General features: G+C 40.8%; 1 protein-coding gene across 1 annotated transcript in view; it reads right to left on the bottom strand.

Annotated features, from left to right (window-relative positions):
• Window positions 1-23,743, bottom strand: part of CA10 (carbonic anhydrase 10) — a 452,569-nt gene that overhangs the window by 82,831 nt on the left and 345,995 nt on the right. The window lies entirely within an intron of this gene.

Below are 23,743 nucleotides of genomic sequence, written 5' to 3'. Positions count from 1 at the left end.
CCATGCCAGTCCCTGAAGACTCAGGGAAAACTTCATCTCCGTGAAATTCCTCCACAGGGCCCCGCGCGTTGGTGTCAGCCTACTTCTCGCTCAGTAAATACTGGTTGAAGACAAAGGGCATAGTAATAGCTAGTAAGAATGATAACACTTGCACTGTTGAGTGTCTACCAGGAGCCAGCAGTGGTGGGAGCAGCTTTGTAGTCATGATCTCTGGTCCTCATGACAAACCAGCAAGGGAGGAGTTATAACCCATTGTACAAATGGTCAGGCGAAGACTCAAACAGATGAAGTCTGCACAGTTACTAAGTGGCAGAAATGGAACTTGATTCCAGGTTCCCTGCACTCCAAAGGCCCCGTTCCGTATGGAGATCACAGTGGCTTCTGCATGGGACAGGACACGTGTGGCCAGCCATTGTGCCCCTCTCTGTGTCCACCTGGACAGGCCCAAGATTCATGAGCATGCCAGACCCTTTGAAAATAGCTCCTGAATAGCCCACATGAGAAAGGACCGGTCAATCAGCCGAGTTTCTTGGGTTTCCCATTGCTCTAGCTGGAACTTGAATTGAATGCACATCTTCCCTTTTTCGAGCTTTGCTAAATGTCAAGGTCTCACGAGCACGAGTCATGCTTTTCAGGGAGGAAAGTGCACTGCTGCCCAGCATATCAACAAGGCGAGGGAGTGCTTTCCGAGGAGCCCTTTCCACGGCAAGGCCAGTAGTGCAGCCCTCCTGCGTGTCTCCCTGCGTCTGTGTAAGTGGGAGTGGGCACATGGGAGGTACCCAGCAGCCACTCGCTGGATGATTTTTGGTGTCTCTCTCCTTCTCCAGCATCAAAGAGGGTATGTTTGCTCACTGAGAGGGATCCTTCTTCTCTTGCAATTTCTGTCTTTTCTCTCGATTCAGCCTGCATGCCTGTCCCTCAGGTTTGAGTTGAAGGCAGATACTGATGGTCAGCTCTGTGGTTCAGAGCTTGTTCTTACAGTCTTTCTTCATGTATTCATTTGTTCATTCATTCATTTACTATATAGAGAGTGCCTACTTTTGCTGGGCATTGTGCCCTTACAGATGGAGGGATAAGAAAGACAAAGCTAAAGAGAGAAAAAGACAGGGACTTGAAACAATCTTGGGGAAGGAAAGACCCTCTAAGTGTAAAAAATGTGCTGTGCAGTAAGGACACATTTACACGTTCTGTGAGAGCCCCAAGGAGACATTAACCCCAGCTGAGAGTGGAAGTGGTGATACTGGTAGGAAAGCGGACAGAGAGAAGTCTTCAGAGATGAGATGGGCACCTAAAATGAATCCTGAAGACAAAGTACCGGTAGACGAGTAGGCCAGGGGGATTCGGGGCAACTGCTAAGCAAAGGCCCGGGGAGGTAAAGGAACATGCTGTTTTCAGAAAAGTGGCAGGAAAGCTACTCTTTTGTTCTCTGTTGTTGTAAATCTGATGCACCCTTTAAGGTCCAGCACAAGTCCTACCTTATGTAAGAGGCTAACCCAGAATACTCCAGGAAACACCCTGGACTCCTTTAAAAACAGTTCTATAGAATTATCTGTCTACACGCAAACATCTAGTGCCTTGTGGTGTACTTAACTTTCCAACGTATGCCTATCTTTTTTTTTTCTTTTTTTCTGACTATACTGGTAGCTCTTGGAAAGCAAGGAGAATATCCTATATATATTCTGTTACCAAATATGATGACAAGCATAGCACAGAGTACTGAGAAATATCTAGTATGCCCTGGGAATAAGCCAGACAAAGACTTAGAGATTTCCCAAAGAACTTCCCTCATTTGACAGATGAGAGGCCCAGAAAGAGCAAACGAATCACCCACATTTATGAAACCATTTGGTGGGATCAGAACCCAGGTCTTCTGTTTCTCAGGTAGTGGCCTGTCTGTTGCATTAACTGCTTCACTGTTTGTTGAATATATGGGTGGATGGATGGATGGGTAGATAAAGGGATAGATGGATATCATGTGTGTCTGTTGTGTCAATTGCAGCTTTGTCTCAGGGCCGCCCCCTCTTCAGCCATTTGCTAAGCCTCTTCCCTCTTCTCCCTGATGCTTTTGGGGGAAGAGAGCTTGCATTTCCAGAAGCTGAGAGTGATCATCAATGGACTATCTTTCACCAGAGCCTTCCAAGGATATCTTTCTCAGAGCAGCTGACATTTAGGGGTGGGTTCCAGGAGGGGAGAGGATGTAATCTGCTTTCACTTTCAATTCTTCAGAAAGAAAGGTCTTCCCCTTGTCTTCCGCAATTGTTTTCAAAGTAATAATCAACTGTGGAGTGGGACAGGTATCCTACACATTTTTAATGAACTTGCATTAATAAGATGTCACAGTGATAATAAATTGTGTTTTTTTTTTTTAAATTTTAAATGAAGTTTCTCTTGTCTCATAGATTTTAAGTTGGAAAATCTTTATGAACAAAGATGGCTACAGGTCAGTGATGCCCAGGAATAACTTGATCACATACAGTGGCTTCCTTTAGTGGTAACATCTTACATAACTGTGGTACTTTTATCAAAATTGAAAAAAAGTAACATTGACACAACACTATGAACTCAACTGGAGACTATATTCAGATTCTACCAATTTTTCTGCTGCAGGGACCTTGCTCTGTTCCAGGACCAATCCAGGATCCCACATTTATTTAGTTGTCATCTCTCTTCAGTTTCCTCTAATCTGTGATAGTTCTTTAGCCTTTCCTTGTTTTTCATGATCTTAAAACTTTCTTTTTTCTTAATATAAAACTCTGAGAAACCACAAGCTACTTTTGAATTTTTAGTAGTAACTAATGTCCTAACCTTGTAAGTAAACGAATACTTTTTAAAGTGTGAAAATATAATTATTCACAAATTTAAAATTCTCGACCCCTGGCGTACATGTTACATTGTAGTTAATTTTCTGATCAATAAAATTTATCAGTGGCAATTTAAAATTGATCATTGGCAATTTAATAAACATCTTTTAAAATTTTTAAATAAATTAATACCATTTCTACTACGTCCCAACCCCTAGCTTTGGGAACCACTAATCTCTTCTCTATATCTATGAGCTTGGTTTTTTTGTGTTAAGATTCCACATAAGAGAGAACAAACACTATTTGTCTTTCTCTGACTTATTTTACTTAGCATAATGCTTCCAAGGTCCATCATGTTGTCATAAATTGCAAAATTTCATTTTTTTTATGGCTGAACAATATTCCATTGTACATATACAGACTACAGTTTCTTTATCCATCCATCCATTGATGGACACTTAGGTTGTTTCCACATCTTGCCTATTGTAAAGAATGTTACAAAGAAAGTGGATACGCAGATATCTCTTTAAGTGTTTTCGGTCCAAAACTGGAATAGCTGGATCATATGGTAGTTTTGTTTTTAAGTTTTTGAGGAATCTCCATACTGTTTTCTATAGTGGCTGCACCAATTTATATTCCCATCAACAGTGCACGGAGTTCCCTGTTCTCTGCAGCCTCACTAACACTTGTTATTTCTTGTCTTTTTGATGATAGCCATGCTGACAGGTGTGAGGTGATATCTACTGTGGTTTTGGTTTGCATTTCCCTGATGATTAATGATGTTGAGCATCTTTTTATGTACCTGTTCACCATCTGTATGTCTTCTTTGGAAAAATGTCTATTCAGATCTTCTGCCATCTTTTAATTGGATTGTTTGTGGTTTTGCTGTTGAGTTGCATGAGTTCTTCATATATTTTGGATATTAGCCTCTTATCAGACATATGATTTGCAAATATTTTCTCCCCTTCCATAGGTTGCCTTTTCATTTTGTTAATGGTTTCCTCTGCTGTACAGAAGCTTTTTAGTATGATGTAGTCCCACTTGTTTATTTTAGCTTTTGGTGCCTTTATTTTTTGGAATCAGATCTAAAAAATCATTGCCAAGAACCAGGTCAAGTAGCTTACTGCTTATGTTTCTTCTAGGAGTTTTACGGTTTCAGGTATTACATTCTAGTCTTTGATCCATTCTGAGTTATTTTTTGTGTATGGTGTAAGACAGTGGTCCAGTTTCATACTTTTGCATATGGCTATCCAGTTCTCCCGTCACCATTTATTGAAGAGACTGTCCTTTCCCCATTGTTGGCTCCTTTGTCATAAATTGACCATATATGCCTGGGTTTATTTCTGGGCTCTCTATTCTGTTCCATCGATCTAAGCATCTATTTTTACACCAATACTATACTGTTTTAATTACTATAGCTTTGTAATATAGTTTGAAATCAGGAAGTATGATGCCTTTGTTGTTCTCCCTTCTCAAGATTGCTTCAGCTATTCAAAAATATTTTTTGTGTTTGCATAAAAATTTTAGAATTATTTATTCTGTTTCTTTGAAAAATGCCATTGGAATTTTGATAGGGATTGCTTTGAATCTATAGATTGCTTTGTGTAGTATGGACGTTTTAACACTACTGATTTTTCCATTCATGAGCACAGAATATTTTTCTTTTTATTGCTGTCTTCTATTATTAATGTCTTGTAATTTTCAATATAGAGGTCTTTCACAAATTTATTTCTAACAATAAACTTGTTAAATTGATTCCTAGTTATTCTTTTTGATCAATTATAAATAGGATCTTCTTTATTTCTCTTTCTGATAGTTTGATATTAGTGTATAGAAATGCAACAGATTTTTTTTAGTATCCTACAACTTTACTGCAGTAATTTATTAGTTCTAATGTTTTCTTTTGTTTCATTTTTTTTTTTTAATGGGACTCTAGGATTTTCCACATATTATATCATGTCATCTGCAAATAGTGACAGCTTTACTGCTTAATTTCTAATTTGGCTGCCTTTGATTTCTTTTTCTTGACTAATTGCTCTGGATAGGACTTCTGATACTATGTTGGATAAAAGTGGTAAGAGTGGACATCTTTGTCATCTTCCTGATCTTAGAGGAAAGGCAGCTTTTCACCATTGAGTTAGCTGTAGGCTTGTCATGGATGGCCTTTATTATGTTGAGGTAAGTTCCCTCTATAACTACTTTGTTGAGAATTTTTATTATAAATGGATGTTGAATTTTGTCAAAAGCTTTTTCTGCATGAGATGATCATATGATTTTTATCCTTCATTTTGTTAATTTGCGTATGTTGAACCACCCTTGCACCTCAGGGATAAATTCTACTTGATCGTGGTTGAATTTGATTTGCTAATATTTTGTTGAGGTTTGTGCATCTATGTTCATCAAGGATATTAATCTATAATTTTATTTTCTTGTGTCATCCTTGTTTGGTTTTGGTATCAAGATAAAGCTGACCTCATAAAATGAGTTTGGAAAAGTTCTCTCCTCTTCTATTTTTTGGAACAGTTTGAGAAGGATTGGTATTAATTCTTCTTTGACTGTTTGGTAGAATTCACCAATGATGTCTGATCCTGGACTTTTGTTTGTTGGGAGATTTTTGATACTGATTCAATGTCCTTATTAGTAACTCGTCTGTTCAAAATTTCTATTTCATCATGATTCAGTATTGGTAGGATATATGTTTCTAGAAATTTATTCATTTCTTTTATGTTATCCAACTTGTTGGCACATAATTATCCATAATACTCTCTTTTAATCCTTTGTAGTTTTGTGGTATCAGTTGTGACATCTCTTTCATTTCCAATTTTATTTGAGTCCTCGCTCTTTTTTTCTTTGTGAGTATAGCTAAGGCTTATCAATTTTGTTTATCTTTTCAAAGAACTAGCTCTCAGTTTCATTAATCTTCTCTAATGTCTATTTCCTTGTTTTGTCATGATCTTAACACTTTTGAAGGGTGTTTATCAGATTCTTTGTAGAATATCCCGTGATTTGTGTTGGATGTTCTCTCATAATTATACTGGGGTTGTGGATTTGTGGATGCATGTTACAGAGGTAAATGGCCTTCTCATCACATCATACCAGGGTACCTGATATCCACAGACATCCCTGGTGATGGTAGCCTTGATCACGTGCTTCAGTTTTCTCCTCTCTAGAATTAATATTTTCCCCTTTCCGTCCTTTATTCTTTGGAAGAAAGTCACTAAGTCCTGCCCACACTCAAGAGGAGGGGAATTAGCAGACTTGCTTCTTAATGAAAGGAGATAGAAAACATACAAGTAAATGGATAAATAAGAAAAGTTATTGATGAATAATAAATGCTGAGCAGATAATTAAAACAGGGTGGTGTGATTGTGAGTGATTGGGTGGCTAAGGACAATTTCAGCTCAGATCTGAATAAGACAGAGTCATGAAAGGGCCAGGGAAGAGGAAAGAGACTCTCGTGCAGAAACAAGCTTGGCATTATCACACCATGTCACTCCCCTCCAATGACTCCCATCCCATGCAGCCGGAAAGCCAAAGCACTCACACTGGCCCACAAAACCAGCACGCTCTACCCTCCCCAACCCCGGCCTCTGACCTCATGCTCTTTCTGCTCCACCCACGGACCACTTCACTGTCCCTCAAATGCAGTAGCAAACTGTGTAGTCAGGTCTTGGCACTGGCTGCTTCTTCTGGGGAAATTCTGTTCTTCCACCTACCCTCAAGGCCAGTCCCCTTAACTTCTTTAAAGTTTTGCTCAAATGTCATCTTTTCAGTCATGACTACCTTGACCTTCTTATTAAAAATAGTAGCATGTCCTCACTGCTGGTAACTTCAAGTTGCTCAACCTGCTCTGTTTATTCTAGATTACCTTTAACTTGTATCTCACACACACACATACACACACACACCCAGGCCCAGTGGGCGACTAGGTACTCCCATCACTAGGAACATCAACACCTGGGGTAGAGGAAAGTCCCTGGTATATAATCACGTCTTGGGCACTTTCTTTAGTTAACTGCATGACAAGCCAGTAGGCAACTGTGACTCTTTAATTTTTACCTCATTACTGTTGTTTTTTGATTTCTGACAGTTATCACTGCCAAATTTATAAGCAATCCACCCTTTTCCCTAGCTTCAGACACTGCCTACAGGTCAGGCAAGAGTGAATTGTCATGCTCTCTCCTCAACTGCTGGTGACGGAAGAGGCACCTGCATCATGCCCCCCACAAGCCTATATAGGAAAAACTATTTGGAGGAGAAACTGACATTTTGAGTGGAAGTTTCCAGTATTTTTTAAAGAAATAGAATCCAGGATTTCTAAAGCTTCTTTAGAGTCATCTCTTTGGTCCATCTCTTGCCTATGTAGCCCTTATAGATCTGGCATTCTAGTGTGTGAGACCAATCTGATCTGTTAGTAGCTATGCAGTGATGACAGAGAAAGGATGTCTGGAAAGACCAGAAAGAAGAACTGAGCACTTCAGCTGGCATGTGTTGTGCTGTATCATATCATTTCTGCTAAATATCACCAATCTTTGTTTTCTCTAATGATGTGGATATTGAGATGACATTTCTTTTCAGAAAAGACAAAAGGCAAGTGAACCCCTATGGCCAGGTAAGAGGAAATAAGTCTTGAATAGACGTCTCGCTCAAATGGCCAATGAATCAGGACAGACGATGTATCAGTGAGGCACACGTTGGTACCATTATTATTTCCAGTTTACAGATGAGGAAACTAAGGCAGAGACTGGTAAATAACTTGCCCAAGGCTAGCACCAGCGGTAGAACCAAGAGTTAAGTCCACGCAATCTGGATGTGCTCATAATCCCATGCCAGTGGCTTTCATGCACAGAATAAGAGTCTTTCCTCCCTGTATTCCCACTGCAGACAATGCCTTCTGTAGCACAGAACTCAGCAAGGAAGCCTGTGTCTCCTTACTAGAATAGAAGCTCCCCAAGGACATAGATTATGCATTATTCATATTTGAATTTAGAGGCCGGCAGAGCAATTCACACAGCAGAAACTTAAATATGTGTCTATGAGGAATAAATATAATTCAATGTCTGTGAGGATTACATATAATTCATTACACAGAGTTTGGAGATTATTCATGATTTTGGATTAGTCATTCTTCTGTTTCTTTTATGAGAAATTTATTAGATATACTGAACAGACTTTGTCAAGCTTTCTGACATAGGGATATTTTCTCCTGAGTCAGATTCTCTTTCTGAACTGGTTGGCCGTTATTTCCTAGTAGAAATGTTTTGTAAATCTGGCCAGAAAATCAACGGGGACTTAAGCAAGGTTAAAGGGATTAACGTGCATTTGCAGTGAGGCGAATCATACTATATAGCTAAGGAAATGGTTGGTTTTGCGAATTTAACCTTGATCCCTAGCTTTTAACTCAAGCAAATATTCTTATTCCTTTTAAAAAAGAACGTGAATACATGCCAGTATAAAAAAAAAGCATCTTCAATATTAAAGGTCCACTGTAACTGAACTTTTCTTATAATTAAAACGAGCACCAAAATTAAAGAATATAACCTACAATGTTGAACAAGCTCAGCCTCTGCCCAAGAAAGCTGTGTGTTTCTAACCTGTTGGCATTTTCAGAACATTAATAATGAGAACTATTCCAATGGGGATATTCCAGACTTTAGTAATCAAAAGGTTTTTGGAGAGTGTCCTACATTTGGGAGTCTTAAAAAGTTAAGTCAACACGAGGAACAGAATAAGTCCCTGGGTTGTTGTAGTGCCTTGGAAGAGACAGACACTAGACAGTTGTCATAGACTAATCACCTATGCCCAGATACGAGGGTTTCCGACTTACAACAGGGAGCAAGGAGGACTGGCCACACAGGACGGTTCACACCCACAGGCTTAACACCGAGAAAGTGAAAATGGTGCCTCGTCGATGAGTGACTGTGAACAACAGAAACAATTCTTTTTCTTTTTTAATTTGAGTTCCAGAAACTGACAGTGAGACAAGAGGAGGTGACATGTCTAAAGGCCCATTAATTATGTTAGAAATGTTCCTCCCTTTTTTGGGGTGTCCTTTTAAAACTATTCTATCCCAATATCAGACCACCTCCATCACCAAGTCTGTATTTTAAAAAAAAAATTTTTTTTTATCCAAGTCACGTCATCAGCCCACTACTAGAGAAAAACCAGATGGAGAGGAAAGAGGCTGGAAGCAAACATTCTTGACATCCCTCTGCCAGATACAGTGGTAAGGTTCTTTACCTCACACTCACGTGTTTTATCCAAACAACAATCCTCTGAGACTAATACTGTTATTATCATTTTTCTCATTTTGGAAGAGCCTACATAACTTGTTAGAGAGCATACAATAAGTGACAGTGCTGACATTTGAATGTGTTTGTTTTACACTAGTCCCTAAGCAACTTATTTGAGCCCACCCTGTGGTTTAAGCATTGGCAGAAAGGGAGGAGGGGGAGCGGTACTAGCAGCTAGGACGATGAGTGTCAAGGTTGGATGTGCCACTGATGTCCCTGTGATGAGTAAGATTGTTGTGACACTCGATCACAAGATGCTAAATTGTTTGAGTGCACTTTATGGATTGAGTACAGTTGTTCTTTCTATTAATAAGTGACATTCCTATTTGTCTGGGATGCTCTCATCCTAGTCCCACCATGTTCATAATTTTCTTTCAAGACCCCGCTCACGTCAGAAACCCTTCTCCAATCCTCAGACTTGAGCCAAATGTGTCAATAGCATTTTAGCTTGCGGATTTGTCAGGCTAAACAGAAAAGAGCTATCTATCTTCCCCATCACAGTAGACATTTTTGGCATGTCAATAGAGCTTACAGTGCCTGCCTTACCCATATAACTGCTCTCCTCAGCATAGGAACAGGCCCTCCCAGACCTGTTTATCTATGATTCCTCTCCACGCACAAAGTTGACCGGGTCAGAGAGGACATCAGATTTAGGCTGGGAACATCAAATCTCTTTTTTTGAGAATTTGGAATTTGGATGAAAAGCCAGCCAGCCAGGCAGTCCAGGATTGTCTTGATCCAAAGGGACGTAAACTTGAGAGATTGGGGGGGAGGGAGCATTTATGCCCTCTATGTGCACAGAGAATCAGAAAAAGAACAGCTTATGGACAGAATGAGAAAAAAAGCAGCCATGCTGAGATGGGAAATGGAGTAGAAGTAGTTCCTGGGGTCATGACCTTGTTTCAGTACCGACTTCCAGTCTCTTTGCAGGACCAGTCACCCTTGAGTCCTATGACATATCCCAGAGGCCTTCCAGTAAATTCCCCTTGCAGCTTAACCTCGCTGGAGTATGTCTGTTATTTGTACCCCAAACCAACACACCTAAGATGCCCTCGGAAACTCAATCTCCATGAGGACTATGGCCAGGTTTCATTATCTGTGCAGCCCTCAGCTAGCACAGTTATTGGTTCAAGTCAATGAATTTTTGTCAAATTGTACTGACTGGATACAGCTTTTTTATCAGAGAGACAGAGGTAACACGATCTGATCCTCCTCCCAATTGTCCTGTGCTTCAGGAAATTAAATGAGTTAAAACCAAGGGCTGGTTGATTCTATTTGAAAGACAGGCCTTGCCTTGCTGTCATTCCATCTCATTTCCAGTTTGACAAGGCAGGTGTGGTGAAAAGCTGAAATGGACTCAGAAGAGAGAGGCCAGCAGGAGAAGGTGACAAGCCAGACAGGGTATGAAAGGGGCTTGTTTTGTTCTGTGTGCTTTGGAATCAACTTGCTCTTTAATTAAGGGAAAAATCACCCTCCAGCTAGTAAAGACACCCCTAAGAAAATTAAAATAATGTAAATCAAGCTAAATGAATACTCCAGAAGTAGCACTAGAGCTTGGCGGGATTGAGGGTTTGGATGCCCCCGAGGTTTTAAAAGCAAAGCCTGCAACTGCTTTTTGGAGCAGAAACCCTTTCCCTTTTGTTTGATGGCAAAAGAGACTAAATGCTGACACCAAGAGGGATTTACAGAGGACTTTAAGGTGACAGAATCATCTTGCTGTTCTGGCTCTCTAAAGACCAGAACTGAAACAGAGCCTAAGTGGATAATGATGATAATTCCTGGGGTTTCTTCCTAGGGGTGCTCAGCATAGAGAAATCACTTAAATTGTAATTAAAATATACCAAGTAAAATGGTTGAAGGGGAACACACAGTTTCTAGGAAAATACCTTATTGAGCACAGGAGCATTTTACCTGGGAAGTAGCCGAATGAGTGACAATAGGATGTGCACGTGTGTGCGTGCCTCTAGCATGGTGGTGGCAGCAGGGGCATGAGTAGGAAATTCAATATTTTAAGCATCATCACAAGTCAAAGTGGCATACCCCAGTGAGCAGAACAACCTGAGCTTTAATTTTTTGGTGTCACATCAAAGGACTTAATTTCCCAAGCTTTTATGTTAAAGGAGATATGTTGGTGGCTATTGGGAAGTACATACTTCATCTTTGGGGACACGTATCCAATGTAACAAAAGATTTTTATTGCAGATTTTATTGTTTCTGAGTCTTCAGACAGCAGTGACCCTCTATAAATATTTATAAGGGACGATAAAATTGTGCAGGAAGATTTTCCTTCCATGGACCTCTTGGTGCTGAAAGGGCCCTGACTGAGTTACTCCAATCCTTTCACTTTTCTGAATGAGGGAAAGGAGATCCAGAGAGGTTAAGTTGTTTGCCTATAGTCATCTAGACCTAGGGTGACCCTATGATTCATTGTGCAAAGGGTGGCACTTTTGAGAGTAAAAGGAGGTGGTATTGCAATGACACCAGGACCAACCGATCTCTACGTGCACTGTCCCAGGCCAACTGGAGCATGTGATCATTCGATTTAGACAGCTCAAGGCTTTGCCTCAGACTTCCAGGAAATGAGATAGTGCTCTACTTACTGGTGCCTTTTGCGAGAATGAGTTGTTAGCTGGGGACCTGGAAGGGCACTCCCAGGAAGCCAGGAATGGGGACTGCATGTCCTTAAGCTGATGAGTTCGCCCACAATTTTAAGCTGCTGTTAGCAGGGGCTTGCCTGGCCTACCCAGGGCCTGCGTGAGAATGAGACAAAGAGGCCATTCTGAGCAGGACAAACACTCAGACCAGTGGATGGGGCCTTTTGCACAGAAGAAAGGAGACTTCCTCCAGCAGGATGACACTGACAAGAAAATGGCAACCAGAAAGGGCCCGGACCCCGCATCTTTGAGTAAAGGTATTTGGAACCAAGTTACAATGGCTTGTGGGATTTATAAGAATTTCACCTTTCACACAGACGCCACCATGGATTCTTGTTAGATGTGGAGAGAAGACAGAAATGCTGACCTTCAAAGATGGAGCTCGAAGAAACAAGCTGCTGCTGATTAAAGCTGCCATTTTTGAGCGCTCACTGAGGTGCGCTTTCCATGTATTGATCCTCTTAATCGTAAAAAAATCCCTGTAGGGTGGAACTGTTCTGTATGTTCTGTATCCTGATGGCGTGATGGTTATGCAAATCTATAGCTGTGCTATATATTCAGAGAACTGTACGCTAAAGGAAAAAAAGTTATTCTTACTGTGTGATAATTTCAGAGGTGAAGTTAAAAACGAAAAGGACTACGTACTGCATGAGTACATTGATTGGAATTTGAGAGAAAACAAAGCTATCATGATGGCAGATCAGCGGTTGCCAGTGGTCAGTGTTGGCGGGGATTGACTGCTGAGGGACACGAGGGCACTTTTCAGGGCGATGAAAATGTTCCAGACCATGGTTCTAGTAGTGCTTACATGACTATATATTTGTGAAAACTATTACAATTCCTGAATTTTATTGTATATAAACTATACCTCAATACAGCTGGGTGGAAAATAGGCCAATAGCAGGGACATCACTGTTAGTCTCATCTTGTTAATGAGGAAACAGAGACACAAGGAGACTTGAGTACCTTGCCCAAGGTCATAGCTGATAAATGATAGAGCCAGAATTCAGACATAAGAATGCATAACTCTACCAATCTTAACCTCTACAATTAACCACTGCTCATACAAGTAGGTCACAACTCCTCACCTTGGGTAGGAGTTGTAGCCCCAGAGATGCAACAGGCAGAAAAGGTGTGATCCCCACCAAAGACCTTCCAGGAACAGCAGCTGTTCTGGGGTGGCCATTTGGGTCCACCATGATGAGTCTTTCCTGAAGCAGACGCAATTACTTGCTTTGAAAAAACTGGTGCAGGGAACTGAGTCCTGCTGCAGGTATCTGGTGGTCCCTGGGCTTTCCCCCTTTTCCTGGCTGGGAGTGTGGTTTAAGACTTCTCGGCTAAGCTCACTTTGCCAAAGAGTTCCTGCAGGATTCATTTTTAAGGCTCAATCCAGAAATTTCTAGCTCAGCAAACAGATCCAAAGAAAGGGAATGTATTCACCCAAGGTACCTCTGAAACGAAGGAACATGGTTTCTCATGCTTTGCAGAGAGAAACAGATAATATATACAAACAAACTTACAGATATACAATACCTTGCTTATATTTCAAAGAAGTGACAGAAAAAACAACTGTGCATTTGTATGCAACTTCCCATTTCCTGTCCATGTGAGAGGGAAAGGCGAATGAAATTGTGGTCCTGAGCAGGCACATACGAGGTCAGACAATTACGTTCAGAACTCATCCTAGAAAAAGTGCTACATATCTCATAGCTTCCCAAGGGGAGTCACCTTTGAAGTACTCCCCTTGGGAAGCTATGCACTGATGCCAGCTCCTAGTCCACCCTTCAAAGCAATTTTGGAACTCTTTTTCTGGAATGGCCATCAGAGCTGTCGTTGTATTACCCTTGATGTCCTGAATGTCATCAAAATGTCTTCCTTTCAGTATTTCCTTTATCTTTGGGTAAAGAAAGAAGTCATTGGGGGCCAGATCAGGTGAGTAGGGTGGATGTTCCAATAGAACTATTTGTTTATTGGCTAAAAACTCCCTCATAGACAGTGATGCAAGAGCCATGAATTGTTGGTGAAAAGTTCAGGTAACTTTTTCATGCAGCCTTTTCAGCATTTCCAAATAGTCAACTTGGTTAATTGTTTGTCCAGTTGGTACAAATTCATAATGAATAATACCTCTGATATCAAAAAAAGTTTGGCAACATCATTGCAACAGGTTCGCGAACTTAATTGGTAGACCTCGTAGAATGATGCTGTCTCATATTACACATTCCGATTGTGCTACTTGAAGAAATAAGCTCCTGTTTCACTTTACAGCCAGAAAAACTGCAGGCTATTGGTAAGGTTCAGGCAGAACTGGGTAGGCCTAAAAGATCATCTCAAGCACTTGTGATTAGAGAGAATGGACTTACCCATTCTAAGCAGATACTCAAAGGCAGAACCAATGAAGTGAGGTGGCTTGTCTAAGGTCACTCAGCAGACAGCTGGAGTCAGAGATTGGGTTCAAATCCTAGCTCTTCCTCATCCCAGCAATGTGACCCAAAGCATATTCTTTAACCTCTCCAAGTTTCTTTTCCTTATATGTGAAATGGTGCTAATTAGTTCTAGCCCATAGGTTGTTTTTTTGTGTCTGTGAAGATTCGATGTGCTAGGCACTGAGCACAATGCCTGGAACACAGTACATGCTCAGTAAACGAACGTTGAGGGTAGTAATCATGTTAGCACATACGATTTTCTCCACGTCTTATCTGTAAGGATTTTGGACTCGATGAGCGCCAAGGCTTAGGCTGACTTATAACTGACTTGTATAGCACTTGGGAGCTTAAAAAGCCCAGTCCCAGGAGGGTTTTCTTTGCACCGCACAATCACCCTATCGTGCATACAGGACTGGCATTATTAGACCCATAGCACAGTTTCAAAAGTTAAGAAAGGCTAAGTGACTTGTCCAGTTCTGCCCTTACTGAGACCACACAGCCAGAAAATGACAGAATGTGGTTTTGAAGTCAGATCTTCTAAGTCAAAACGCTCTCCTCTGTCCAGTGGCCGGAGTGGCTGACTCCTAAGCCAATGTCCTTTCCCCATGCTGAGCTTGTCTTCTGCATCCCTGCAGCCCTCTTCCAGGCCAAGGCAACTATTGCTCTTGGAGACAGCCTCTAAGAAGCAGATCCAATGAATAATCATGAGAGCAATCTTAGAGCTGGCCTTTAACTGCTGAGATGGGTATAGATTTATAGAGGCTAATTCTGGCTGGTATTTAGGAATGGATAATTACCTTCACTTACTATATCCTAGGCTGCTTCAGCTAAATATTTACTGCCCAGAATTCTGCCCTTTCCGACCAATTCTGAACATGAGAGTGCCACAGGCAACTAACTGGCATAATTCATTTGGGGCGACCATAAATCTAAGGCTTCCACCAGAAATGATACAAAAAATTAATGGAATAAGAAATCAAGTAAATGGAATTGAGTACAGTAATTAGTTCATATTTTAATCCTCAGGTTTGTTTATTATCCAACAACTGGCAAGCAATTAAGTCGGCACCATTGAGATGATAAGCTTTGTTTCAGCAAAAGTTTATCAATATTTCAGAGCAAATGAATCTGGGGGTTTTAAAAGGCTTTATTTTGAATTGTATAGCAGCACATCCATGGAGCAGCTAGACATCTAATGACTTAATTTTGCAACAGTATTATCTAGATTACTTATATTTATGATTACTGAGTTGTTCTAGATGATTATTGGGGAGAGTGAGTGGGAAGGGGGATTCAAACTATAGAAAAGCAGTTTATATCCTTAGGTTCTTATTACAATAGTATGTAAACAAAGGATCTTGAAGGCATTTCGCTTTCTCCTTTAGTCTTCCAATTGTAAATTTCCACATTTCTTGCAATCATGCACAATTATGGTTTTTACATCGGTGGTATTTTTTATTGGGGGTGATTTGGTGACTTCTAGATCCATTTCCTCATGAATGCTCATCAATGCCCATGTTTATAAAACAACACACCTATGCCTTCACTTTTTTGAGGCTGACTATATAAACACTCTTGAGATGGTGGCTCCACTCACGAAGGCAGGCAATCGGAATATTAAGCTACTCCTGCTTTACTGGGCAACTAAACCATATGACCTAAAAGGGCTTTTCGAACCTTGGGATTTAATATAATTTAAAATTTTATTTGAAAAATTAAAAATCCCAAACTAAGAGTCAGGAAATTTGGGTTCTGGTCCTAATTCTACCATTGAATATTGGTAACTTTGGGCAGATCTACTGCCTCTCTCTGGCATCTGATTTTTCTTTGTACAGTAAGTGGGTTGGAAGAGATGACCTCCATGGGGCCTCTAACATTGACACTTCAGATGGAAGCTTCGAACAGACTTGTTCTTTCCAATAGTCTGCTAAGGATCACGAAGTGGGAGATGTGGTCTGGTGGAACCTCTGTAAATTGTAAGGAACTGTAGACAGTGGTCAGAGTAGCAGTGAATGGGTTATTCTTACTTCACACCTTCTTTTTCAATTGATTTTATTCCCACGGCTTTGGAAATGGATAAAAAAAAGTACAGCTAGTTCACAGAAATGTTAGAAGCAGCACCTATCGTCTAACTGCAGTGTCATTGGTTATTAAATAAAGGAAGACCCATTCAACACTTGTAAAGCTGTAACAGTGCTGGTCTGCACGGTGACAGTTAGGTTTTAGGATGAATTTGGTCAAGTCCCAGTTCATGCCTGTCTTTAATCCTATCTGTGTGAGACGATGTCTCCTTTCCTGCTTTAGATGGAACACGACGGGGGAGGTCAGAGTCAAGTGGAGGATGGCGGCTGTCCTAATGCCATCCTGGTGGGATCAGGTCAGCACTGTGACACCAGGTAGGACGAGGTCAACAGGATAATGAGCTGACCTCAGCAAGCTGTCTCCGCCTGTAATGTCTTCTCTCTTCGGCGGCCCCATGGTGTCCATCTAAAACTGGCAGTCCGGGAAGCTGCTGACTTGATTGGGCTGTCCTTTCCCAGAAGTAATTATAAAAACGTGCAAAGGGAAAACTTCCTATTCTTAGACCACAGGCGTCATCTGCTCACTGGGCTCATCAGAATGTGCCCTCTCACCAGCTGGGCTTCCGACCTGTGTGCTTTGCTTCTTAAAGGCCAGTGTGCTCCCTCTGGATGGGACTGGCTCCTGGCTTCTAGCTTTGGCAAAGACAGTTCCCTAGTCTGATCCTGGGAGAAATTCCAAGGCTGAAATGAGGAATTAAATGAGTTTTTCTAGCACGCCAGCTATCAATTGTTCTAATACTCCTCCCAGGTACCCTGAAGAATTCATGTACCCTGTATTGGCAAATAACTTAACATAAAACACCTAGAACTTCCGTTAATATTGACATTAACATTATTAGGTTTGCCATTATGACAACAGAATTTAATTCATGATATACTGGATGTAATTTAGGCATTCGGAAAGCTACCGCCTTTTAAACTATCTTCATTTCCTCATTCCATCTCTTTGTTCAACAATAGCTACCAAGGGCTCACCCCATGTGTGCAAAAATATTAAAAAGCACAACCTACTCTCGCAGCCAGTGAACAGTCTGGAAGATAGGATCCTCTCCTAGACAACAGGCTCCTTAAAGGCCGGCCCCGAGGAGCCTTTACATTTCCCCACTGGGCTCGCGTCCAGAGTAGGTGAACAGTCATTATTGAGCGGCGTATGGGCAAACCTCGGCCCCCATTAAGCAAAGTTATGAATCAGAAGACTTGAGCTATGTCCAGCCTCAATCCTTTATTACCTGGATGGTCTTGGGCCTCAGTTTTCCCAGGTAAGAAGGAGATAATACTAAGGGCAACCTCACTGACCTCGTGTTTGGTGATTACTGGGAGAATTTACATCACTGGGCTTTGGAATTCATTCAGAGTAAAAGCCAACGTCCATCCAAAGTCCATGCCAGGTGGACGTGATCTGCAGCAGCCCCTGGCCCAACTCGTGTCTCTGTGGCCTCTCATGCCCTATCGTTTACACATGCGCTCATGCTGCTCCCGCTCTTCCTAGGGTGCTCACAGCTCCCTCCCACTTCAAAGCCATGGGACTGGCTGTTTGCCCTGCCTGGTATGTCCTTCCCTTAGACATCCCTATGGCAACCTCACAAGTGTCATCCTCTTAATAAGGCCTACACTGACCACCCTATGTATACTTGTAACTCACAACCTCCATTCCTCATCCTCTGATCCCCCTTACTCCGAACTATTTCTTTTCCCACAGCATTTATCACATTCGAATTCACCATATAAATTTACTCATTTGTTATAGTCATTATTTTGCTACCCTCACTGGACTTCAAATATCTTACAGGCAGGATTTTCATTATTGTATTCACCGTAGCATATGGTAGGCACTCCACCAATATTTGTTAACTGAATGAATGAATGACGGAATGAGTGAATGAAATCACACAGCACGTACACAGTGGCCAGGTGTTATCAGTGAGGTTCTGTAGTGACTAAGTTCTGGACTGCGCTGCCCAGAAATTGATTCAAATCTGTGCTTTGTCCCTCCAATGGATCTAAAATTCCTCCATGGTGTTCAATCCTTTCGCCTCCTTTACGATATTTAAGATAGGGCTACGTTAGTACCTTGTAAACACATTCTGAATTCTCAAAACATACTCCTTTTCCAGAAAAAGCCCAGACTATGTCTTAGTGGGTACTATGAATTAGACCACTCTTCCTCTTTCCCAGTTTCTAATGGAATTTGATGCTTTGGACAGTCTTTACTGAAACAGTCCATTTTCAATAGAAATGAGGCTGTATATTTCCTGTGTAGTCAATAAATGCAATACCCCCCAAATTCCAGGAATCAAAGCCTATAAGATTTGTGTTCCTGGGACATTAACAGTTGACTGAATTATTGATTTAATGATTGAATGACTCATTCCACAAACATCAATTAGGCACCCACTGTATGTCGCTCAGTGTGTGAAGTGCATGGTGTACAAAGACTAGTAAAAAATTCCTGTCCTTAAGGAATTTACCAAGATCACTTATTCCTTCATTCAGCAAACATTTATGGACTCTGCCCTCATGTGTCAGACAATGTATGAGGTGCTGGGAACACAGCAATGATCAAGATAAAATCCCTATCAACAAAGAACTACAGTTCCAATAGAAGTGAGAGGCAGCAGTTACAAAATCTCCAGTGATGGGTAATTTAATAGATGGGATCAGCAAAATTTTTCTGTAAAAGGCCAGTTAGTAAGTATTTTAGCCTTTGCAAGCCACATACGGTCTCTGTTGCATCTTCTTTTTTTTAAAAAAAATCTTTTAAAAATGTAAACCGTTCTTAGCTGCTTGGCTGAATTTGGCCAATGGGCTATGGTTTGTGGACTCTTGTAACAGATGGATACATAGGATTCCCTAGAAATAAAGAGGAGGCAGCACTTTACTGGCCGGGAGAAAGGAAGGGGGCTTGGAAAGCTATACGGGGTGTGTGTGTGCTGTGCTGGAGGCGGGGGAGAGAGATGGAGCTGGCATTTAGGGTAGAGGGGACAGCTTTACCATGGCACTCAGATAGCTCTTCCATATGTACTAGTCGTGTACCTGTTATTCCTCAACATCCCAATTCTCTTTCCTCCTCAATTCTCCAATTGTGCCAACAGAGCACGTCTACCAGGAGGTCCCAGCCTTCCAGCAAAGCACTAATTAAGTGGCTGGAGCACTTCCTACCAGAGCTAGTCAGTGCCTGGTGGGCCTTGGTTCTCAGCTGCACGCTCCTCAGCATTTTTCTTACCCTAGCACACTTCAGGACAGTTTGGTGGTAGTCGCTTATTCCTACAAATTTGTGTCGCTGTAATGAAACCAGTCTCTCAATAATGCAAATAATTGATTCCTTTAAGAGGACCGGTCCTCCTTTTTCTGTTGTTTAGTCTCAGTTGTTGGCTCTGAGATAATTGTTTTCTATATTTTGATTCGGAGCCACTAAATATATACATATTTCACGTGTGACTTTAATTCCCCCCTTTTAATTAAACAAATCTTATCCACGTCACCATAGCAACAGTTATGGACTTTCTCCTCCCTCAGATGAGTTTGAGCAGAATCAGTGACTCAGGATGCTGAGACTTGACGGATTGATGCGTTTCTACCCCACTTTCAGAGGGAGCGGCAACTGTGTCAGGTCACACAGCTGTTCATGCATTCTCTCCTTAACAGAATCCAGAGAGAGCTATTTCATAATCCTCTTCTGGAACAACCCTCAACTATAATCCACATTACCCTGTATTATAAATATATGTATCTCTCAATAGACTGTTTGCTTCCCTGGGCAGGAGCTGGGCTGTGGAGCTCCACACGCAGCAGAAGCACAATAGCCATGTGAAGAGTGGGTACATCAACAGGATGCTCTGGCCACGGTGCCCCGGGGAAACGGCTGGTACGGTTCTCAGTGTACCTCCTCACCCCTTTCAAAAGAAGAATTTAAGTAAGGTTTTCAAAATAAATATTTCCAATTTCCCCCAAATAAGGAAGATTCTTCTTGTCTGGCCTCACAACCGCAACTTAATCCACAGGCATGATTCTTTTCAAATACTATCTTTTGCCTGTTTAATGTCTTTGTTTCTTTTCATAAATACCCTGCTTTTGTACTGGACATTAATCTCACCACTTAGACATGATTAGCAAGCTAAGGGTCTTACTTATTAAAAACAGTCAATTTTCGCTTCGTAAGAAAATCAAGACATTTGAATCCCTGAATATGCTCATTTGTCACCAACCCCCAACGAGGCATCTAGGAGTTCTCTGTGTAGGACATGAATGATTTTTATAAAAACGCAGTTGCTGACTGTGTTGCACATCCACGCCGCTTTATAAAACAAAGCAAATGATTTCAATCAATTACAATAACCTCATTAGAGAAGTCTGCAATTAATCTACAGCTCTTCAGATAACGACTGTGCCAAGGAAAATGCTTGGCATTAATTGACTTATCACGATCGGCAATGATAGATGGGGCAGATGGCAACGTGATTCTTCATTGTCAACAAAATAAACACATGCTTTGTTGCTTGAAGTGTCTACTTGGGTCTTCTCAGTGGACAGCCAAAAGCAAAGACCAAAGGTGGCTTTGAAGACAGCACAAAATAAAAATAAAATGTTCACCTACAGGATGGGGTATATTTACTTTAACTGGGGCTGACTGTCAATGTAATCAGATCAGTGGACACTTTCTATAAGGAAACCATGGATTGTGTAGAATTTCAGTATTAGACTAAAGGGATGTGAATCACTTTTATGAAGTCCTCAAATTCCGTTCCATGCTTCATCATTCCAGTGGTGGGAATTCACTATTTTCAGAGGCAAACCCATTCCATCGTTTGATAGCTCTCATTGTTAGAACATACATTTAGCTGAACTCTGTCTTTCTGGAATTTCCACCCACTGACCCTAGGTCTTTTCCCTCATACCACAAAGAAGATGCCAAATTTTCTTGCTCACTAAAGCCCTTTAACTATCTCAAAGGACAAATGCCTGTCCAACTTTTTGTACGACATTGTTTTGGTGGTCCCAACTTTCTGATTTCTTTCACCTAAACTGACATCAGTTTATAGACCAGTCATACTAAAACCACTCATACTGAGACCGAGGAGCTTGTAAAGAAATATAATACAGCTGCTGTGGTCTACCCAGGGCAAGGTGTAACTGTACTTATGCTGAGGCAATGGATGTGTGTGTGTGGCCACCTTCTTGGGAAGCTGTTCTCCAAATCCCATTCGACTAGAGAGCACCCAGCTTTGTCATTTCCAGGGGGCAACTACCTAAGGGTGCCCCTTTTCAAAATTTTCTGCTTTGTTGATTAAGTCCTCATTGTTTACAAAAATTGGGATAATTCAGGCAGAGCCTGAGCTGAAACTGGTACAGTGGGGGAATTTTTACAAATGCGCATTCCTGGACCCCACTCCTGAAGACTTTGATACAGTTGCTTTGGGAGAAGGACTCAAATGTGAGTATTTTGACAATGATCCCCAGTTGATTCTGATTTGCAACTGTGTTTAAATGCTTTCTTCATTGAGAACACTTAATAATGTATGATTGAGGGAGTGCTTTACAAATCTCATCATCAGACTCTCCTGGGAGCTTTTAAAATGTTATTCCTAGCGTATCTGATACCTGTGGTCTGGGGAGTGTCTAATAAAATTAATGCATTGAGAGATCAAATTGTTACATGTTTCCCTTAAGGATTTTGGGAACACTCATTTACCCCCAAATTATAGTTCATATACAAATGACAAAGCACCCTTATTATATATTGAAGAAACAAGCAACTCTGAGGAATTCTACAATGTTAGATTTCAGCCAAGTAACCAGCTATATTTTTTCACTCATTCATTGAATAAATTCATTCATACATTCATTTTTACTCTGAGGCAATATTGATTGTGATAAGCACGGGAATACAACAGTACAGTGGGGGAAAAACAAAAAATAACAGCAAACAAATAAATGAGCACGTCAACCAATAAAAGAATCACAAATCTTAAAATAACATGTGTTTTTAAAAGGAAGAGTTTATTTAATTTTGAATCTTCTCTAATTTGGACTGGCAGTCTCCAGTCACTCTCAACTCATGAGTTGTTGCCGTATTCTAATCTAGGACCTTGTTTCCCCGAAAATAAGACTTAGCTGGGCAATGAGCTCTAATGCGTCTTTTGGAGCAAAAATTAGTATAAGACCCGGTCTTCTTTTACTATAAGACTGGATATAATATGATATGATATGATATGATATGATATGATATGATATGATATAATATAATATAATATAATATAATATAATATAATACTGGGTATAATATAATATAATACCAGGTCTTATACTAATTTTTGCTCCAAAAGATGCATTAGAGCTGATTGTCTGGCTAGGTATTATTTTCTGGGAAACATGGGATCAGTAACGCCTGGGAGTTCCCCATTACAGTGCCTTTGGCAGGCATCCCTAATCAATCCTAGCATGTTTTTTTCTTACAGATCCAGGAAGGAGACTCATATTCCAGTTCAACTGTGTCCTCTGTGCAGCCATTACTAATAGATCACAGATGAAATCTACCTGTCACTTCCCCAAACACACAGTGCTCTGACACACCTTGGTATTTTTGTTGTCCCTTATTTCCTGCTTTATCTTTGTTGTCTATCAACTATTAAGTACTACTGCTTCTCAAATCTGGAATCCCACTTAATTTCCAAAACAACTTTGTGAGCTGTCTAACTCAGCCTTAGAAGGAAGGATAAGTAACCATCTCAAGATCACACAATTTGTGTATATCAAAGCAGGAGGTACAAACTCAGGTTATTTGACTCTAAATCTGATGCTTTTAAAATTGTTTTGCCTTGCCCGTCTTCTCAGCCCAGTTCAAAGGGCATCTCTTCTATGAAGTTTCCCCTGACTCCTTCAAGTAAAAATTGTCAGTTCTTTTGAGTTGCCCAGGACCTTGGTACATCTCCATTACAGCACGACATTGTACTTTAATGATTTCAATATAGCATTCTTTGAGCTCCCCTGTGGTAGGAACTCTGTTTTTTGTTTGTTTGTTTGTTTGGTAACTAGCAGAAGACCTAGGGAGGTTCTCAGTTGATGTGTTTTGAACAATCTTTAAAATCTGGCCACTGGACTCATTAAGACTGTGCATCTCTTTCTCAGTGTACGACCTTACTATATTAAAAACAACACCAGGTTTAAATATGCTCTGATTAAAATAGCTAAAATGACCAAGTTGATAATGAGACACACACTTCTGTTATTTCAAAGCTGTCTTGATATCAGTTACTGAGGACTCTTAAACAGAAACCCGGCTATAGGATATTTAGCACATAAGGGCTCCTGACCCCTAGTTGATAACCACCGTCAAGAGAGGTAAAACAGGTCAAATAAACTTTGCCCTGCCTGTCAAGTATCACAACACAGATGCCATCTGTTTAAACTGTAGCTCTCATCCTGTAATTGAGACTGGTTCGGCTCACTGCGGTGGCCTGCTCTGTCTACATTCATGGTGGCACACAGTGATAC

The sequence above is a fragment of the Rhinolophus ferrumequinum genome, chromosome 21 (assembly GCF_004115265.2).
Source record: "Rhinolophus ferrumequinum isolate MPI-CBG mRhiFer1 chromosome 21, mRhiFer1_v1.p, whole genome shotgun sequence".
Taxonomy (NCBI): Eukaryota; Metazoa; Chordata; class Mammalia; order Chiroptera; family Rhinolophidae; genus Rhinolophus; species Rhinolophus ferrumequinum.
Note: the sequence above shows the minus strand (reverse complement) of the source record. Positions and strands in the feature narration are given on the sequence as shown.